Consider the following 6,248-nt stretch of genomic DNA (forward strand, 5'->3'; position numbering starts at 1 on the left):
GGTAAAATCATGAATTAAGTTTGACTTGAAAGCTGCCATGTTGGTAGATTACTTTAAACTTCTGACATTAACCCTTTAGCACACGAGTTACTTTTTCATGTCCAATAATAAGCCTTTAATAACTGAGCTCGAGATCTTTACGGAGAGATATCGGACCGAGGTACAAAAAGATAGAGGTCTGATATTTCTCAGTAAAGACCGAAAAAGCGAGATCATTAAAAGGTTCATTATATGGCATTATTTGACCTTAAACGTCAAACGTCCTGGCTGTTTTTTACGGAATGGCTTTCACTTTTCTAGATTTTATCAGTAAAAAATCAAGTAAATGGTTTGAAACGTCAGTCAACATCAACAAAAACAGTCCTTCTCAGGACTATACCAACCTGGACGATCTACATTTACAAACAAGTAAAAAATATATCGTTTGGATAGTTCAACAGTTTTCAGAGTGTTTCTCCTTCGAATCACATTCGTATTAAAATTAGGCGTTTTGGACCGTGGTCGATTACGGGAAAATAATGGACCGGCAAAAATGTTTCTGAGCCAATCAAAGCCATATAATAAAGAGTTGAGATACAATTTCAAATGGAATTTTGAAAAGAAAGTAATGCGACTATATGCTTACAAAAATTCCATTCAAATAATCTGAATCGAACCACTTTCAATTAAAGTACTTTTGAGGTGTTGGAATTTTTCAATTTAAATCCAAGCGCATTCGAATTCTGTACAAACCCTGAATTTGTGTGTTGCGCATGCTAGTCTGTCCCTTGTCCATCTCAGTGACATTTATCTAAATCCGTGTCCATCTCAGTGACATTTATCTAAATCCGTGTCCATTTCAGTGACATTTATCTAAATCCGTGTCCATCTCAGTGACATTTATCTAAATCCGTGTCCATCTCAGTGATATTTATCTAAATCCGTGTCCATTTCAGTGACATTTATCTATATCCGTGTCCATTTCAGTGACATTTATCTAAATCTGTTTCCATCTCAGTGACATTTATCTAAATCCGTGTCCATTTCATTGAGCGGCAACTTGAACAACTTTGGGATCATGAATTGACCTCTTTGGATACTTTGTGTTTCAGGAAGTAATGGGTCTTAGTAGGAAAGCAGAACTTGCCAGGGAGAGATATCTCTCTTGAATTGCCGATGAAAATCGATTGCATCATCTTAAGACTAAAAGCGATTACAGTACGCCCTCTCGTGATTATGAATCACTGTCTGGTAAGTTTAAAAATTTTCTTCTTTTTGGTTGGGTAGATATGCACAAAATTACTCCAATTTTGTACTGAAGTTTTCATGTAATCAAGTTATAGTAGAGATTTATAAACAATGCATGTTTGATCCATGATTTATATTTGACTGTAGAACCTTCTTTGGAACGACAAAGAGCAACATTTGAAAAATGGGAAATTGTATTAATGGCGGAGGTTCGTGATTTGCGTCGTAAGATGGCCGAACGGTTCACTAAACCATCTAAACTTTCTTATGAAGATGTAGTGGAGGTATCTTAGAGTGTTATCTCTGTAGTGGAGTCATTATAATGTTTTATCTCTGTAGTGGAGTTATCTTAATGAGTTAGTTCATATCTTGGAGATATCTTGGAGTGTTATCTTATATCTTGGAGATATCTTGAAGTGTTATCTTATATCTTGGAGGTATATCTTGAAGTGTTATCTCATGTCGTAGAGATATCTTAAAGTGTTATCTCGCAGAAAAATCGTAATGTGTTATCACACATATCTTGGACTTGAAGGTATCTTAAAGAGTTATTATAAGTGAAATTTCCCTTACATATAACCTCGATAAGGTAGGATTAATTTTCTTGGATAAATATTTCAGCTGCCACCATTCGTGTGTACTGTCTAACAAGACAACAGAACAATGCGTCGTCCCAAACTCTCTCCAAAAACAAACACCTCCCCCCCCGCCTTATCAATGGCATATTAGTTCTAATGTAAGTTTTGTAATTTTCTTCGCGCTTTTGTAAGCATTATTTTCTTTTCAATTTTGACGGTTTCGCGAAAATCTTTTATTAAAGTTATGAAAAACGCTTTGAAAATGCGTTAAAGGTGAAACATTTTACAATCGTTGGCTCACCACAGCAAGCGGAAAATTTTGGAGAAATTCTCGTATAAATAGAACGCAGCATTAACTCGTGATGTACTTGGTCAGGATGCCAGCTAAAGTTCCCCGAACGTGTATAAAGTTGAAACTTGTGAACCGGTCGAAACAGTCCAGTTTCCAAAACACAAAACGATCAACTTGCTTTGCAAACTTTCGATTGTCGAACAAAATAAACACGTGCCTTATGTCCTTGCAACACAGATGCTGAAGGATAGCAGTGAGAGGTGTTTCTATGGCAACGTGTGCACGTGATTCTAGGAATATATTGTAACAACTTCATCTCCGCCTCCTTTCACCAAGAGCACTCTTTTTAATCCTTCTGTCATCACTTCAACTAATTCCATACCTGAACACACATTGTTAAGGTAAATTATTGAACATCATTCAACCGATTGTCCACGAGGATAAAGAACATCAAAGAAGAGTCGGTTTGTTGAATCAATTCATGTTCACAGATTGTGAAATGGGTTGATCAATGGGAAACAAATCAGGATTCATAGGTATAATGAAGTACTATTAAAGGATACAGTTATAGCCACCCGATTCGTCTCTGATTGGCGGAGGCAAATTTAGAAGTATGAGCTGAGCATCCAAAGATTTTTCTTTTATCAGTTTATTTAACTTGACGGCGTTGTCCATTCTTCGTACATTAATACGGCTTCTATATACAAGAAAATAGAGAAATAAAGTCAATTATTTATATACTGAACGTCAACTTGTTATTTACGACTAGATGCACTAAAAATCATGCAACATTTATCACATATTTCACTCACGGATGTTCATTGTCGTCTCCTATGACACAACCGTCCTGTTCGTCAGTTTTCGTATTTGCAGAGCATGCGTCGATGTTGATGGTGGGAATTGGAATATCAGGGGGGAGATCGTCGTGGTTTTTATTCGGTTTATGGTGTGTTTCTACGATCGCCTGTACTTCTTTCCGACTTTCTTTCCTGGTCAATCTCATTTTCTTCAACATTTTGTCTTGCTGTTCCATAACTAATGTTTTTCGTACGTGTAGGCTTCAATGTCAGTATCCAACTACATTAAAGCATGAGAAACGTGTCGTCCTTCCTTCATAATTTCACTTCATGCATGACTGCGACGTAAAGTTTTGGAAGTAAAACATGTTTGATGCTCGCTACCTTACCATTTCGATAACTTCAACTTCTGCTTTTATACGAAGTTGATACACAAACATCTTGAGATCTTTGGCCATTTGAACGCTGTTGTCTTGCATTTCTGTTGGATTACAGCTAAGAAATAACTATTGGACATCATGACACTACTAGCTAGTGTAAAGAATGAGTTCAGTGTTGCTGCAAGTTCGTTGAAGATTTCTTTTGCGCAGGCTTGAGATGAAAATATTAAACATCATGAAACTACCAATCATCTAAAGAAGGGAATGAGCTCAGTGTTGCTGCAATGTCATTGAAGACTTATTTAGAAAGTTTGCCCATGGAAGCATTAAATTTACAAGAGGCAAAAATAATGCAGAGCACATACAAACAAACACTTTGCATTTAAGGATACGTGCGACAGTAACAATTCGAAGGTTACATTGCCTCCATACTTTATGTTGCGATAACAAAAGGATCAGGAGGATCATCATACCGCCATCGTGAACGGTCCACCAGACATCCAAGGTTCCCTGAAGACGTTCGTTATTACCTGGGAACGCTAGAAGATTCTTGGCGACGAGCAGTGCCTTGTGGCGCTTCGAGATTACTCGTAAGGTATCTACGACATCGTAATCATATTATGTCAATGGAGTTTACTTTGACGTTTGAGTGTAAGAAAGTTGTGCTCAGCAACCATCAACAACAGGACTAAGTTACACTCACAGACAAATTTCTTCCAAGTGTCTTTTTCCTTCCAATTCTCTGGCCACGCCATGACGACAGTGTTTGCTTTCAGACCACCAAGTCCATTGCTTTGAATTCTACGTACAATTTGGTAAAAAGAAATCTGTGTTTAAAATATGAGCGTGCAGGTGACCTGTAAACTCCGTTCTACCAAACTGTTTACACACGAAGAAAAATGGTTATGAATTTGTACATATAACTAACTTACAGATACGATAAGCCACTATTTATTTCATCAGAAACAATGACTTGAGAAAATCCTCTGACTTTGTTGATTTTTATAAGTTGTTGTAGGCACTATCGAGAGGCAACATGAGAGCAAAAATAATGAATAAAAAAACATAATTACTTACTATTTGTACACTTACATTTGAACAACTTTTACCTACATATTTCGGCAAGTGAAAATATCAACTCATTTGTCTATCCACCTATACACACAGACCTCCCTTTTTGTATTATGCAATTTATATAATTTCAATGCCTACTGCTTTAGCCGCTTCAACTTCGTCGTTTCTTTGCAGGATGTCATCTTTGAGTACAAATGCAGCGATAGTTAGACCACGACCTATTTGTGCAAGACAAGAACGTAGGGTTTAAATAACTTCAATGGACCAGAATTCATCAAGCGTCGAGTTTCACCAATGATGGTGACGTTGATGTACGACGAATGTAAAGTCACTGCTACACCTACCTGCTTTCAATTGACCCACAAACGAGAAAAGGTTGGTAGTTTTCTCTTTCAAGTCTTCGTCCAGCTTACAAAGAACAAGTTACATTTATAACCTTATAACATGCTCTAGGAGTTGAAATAAATTTAGAGTTATTGATGTAATTATAAAGTGTTTATTAACAAAATATTAAACAAATTTAGATTTGAAGACGCGATGTCTAAGACGACGTGAATATGGCGATATCTGTCTTAAACATGGGTTTTTATTAATTCTCTGCCCTTGCGACGTCTCTTAGTGTTTTTCAAGACAAGAAAATTGTTGTTATGAGGTCCTCTCGAAGACATCTGTGTTTTCTAATTTTTTTCTTGCTTTTAAATGTAGCTACGTCTATGAAAGCAGATGATTTAAGTGTATTGTTAGTTCAGTATAAAAGCTTTGCGTTCAAATTTACCGAAATAATAAGACGCATAATGTAATAATGTTATGTTGTTCGTATCAACAATCAACAGATAAATAATTTTCTTTTGAATTTGTACTAAATAATATATATTTTGCAACGCAGGCTTAAATTATTATCTCAACTGAAAAAAGAGCTGTTAAAAAGAAAAGAGCCACATTTTTTGAAATGTGGTGTGTTTTCTACACTAATTTTAAATGTTTTGTCTATATTTACTCAAAAATGACGTAATCAATACAAACCAATCAACAACAAAAATTTTATCATTGAAAATCTGACTGAAATGCCATAAAATAGCTGTATTATGACAAAAAATCGAATATAAGTTGAAAGGAAACATATGTTTTTCTATCCATGTGAACACACTATTTTACACAACCAAAGTATTGTTTCTTTACCTCCAAAATCGTGTTGATTATCAAAGACTATGAAAAAATGCTAAATGACTCTTTACAATCGCATGAAAGACGAAATTCTTTTTTTCGTAAAGACACGTCGTCTATTCAGTTAATCTAAATCACACTTTACATGAAAGACGACGACGTTGTCGACCCAAACCACCTCAGTCAACTTACGTTGTCTTAGACCATAGAGATTATAAATAATACTAGAGTTATCGTACGTGCATACGTCGTAATATATAATCTATCGTCCAAAAAATAGCAGCTACGCGTTTTTTTTGCGGGAAAATCGATCCCCAGATGTTAAGCGACAGTGGCTGACTGCGTTTTTTTGACTTTTTTTTACATATTAAAAGTAAAATTTATAGTTAATATTGTCACGATAGATTAATTGAACTATATGTGTTACGTTAGGAGAACGTCAGACTTATTAATTAGATTCATCATGCTGACTCATTGTTGTCATTTACTAATTTTAGTTACATTACGTCATATATTGTAAATAGCAATTACGTCATACTTTATAATTAGCTCCTAAGCAATATATAAGCAGTGGACAGCTAGAGCGAGAAGGATGATTATTAAAGAAAATTGTGTAATACGAAAGATACCGAACGCTCGTGATATTTGGTTATTTATTGTTGGACGTATCGTCGTTAGGATTTGATGACGGAGAAGAGTTAAAGATATTGGTTGCGAAGCAACGCTAGTTATTGAT

At 35.6% G+C, this 6,248-nt stretch overlaps 2 long non-coding RNA genes across 2 annotated transcripts; one reads left to right on the top strand and one right to left on the bottom strand.

The window, feature by feature from the left end:
• The first annotated feature begins 1,052 nt into the window (after nucleotides 1-1,052).
• Nucleotides 1,053-2,837, top strand: LOC124455712. Its single transcript, XR_006951996.1, has 2 exons — nucleotides 1,053-1,230; nucleotides 1,375-2,837. It is a non-coding gene; the product is annotated as an uncharacterized LOC124455712 (long non-coding RNA).
• Nucleotides 2,720-4,777, bottom strand: LOC124455713. The gene is made up of 8 exons (XR_006951997.1): nucleotides 4,693-4,777; nucleotides 4,487-4,566; nucleotides 4,207-4,295; nucleotides 3,978-4,075; nucleotides 3,667-3,873; nucleotides 3,284-3,375; nucleotides 2,910-3,174; nucleotides 2,720-2,794 (listed from the first exon to the last, which is right to left on the bottom strand). It is a non-coding gene; the product is annotated as an uncharacterized LOC124455713 (long non-coding RNA).
• Nucleotides 4,778-6,248: the final 1,471 nt, after the last annotated feature.

The sequence above is a fragment of the Xenia sp. Carnegie-2017 genome, unplaced genomic scaffold (assembly GCF_021976095.1).
Source record: "Xenia sp. Carnegie-2017 unplaced genomic scaffold, XeniaSp_v1 HiC_scaffold_4, whole genome shotgun sequence".
NCBI classification, from domain to species: domain Eukaryota; kingdom Metazoa; phylum Cnidaria; class Anthozoa; order Malacalcyonacea; family Xeniidae; genus Xenia; species Xenia sp. Carnegie-2017.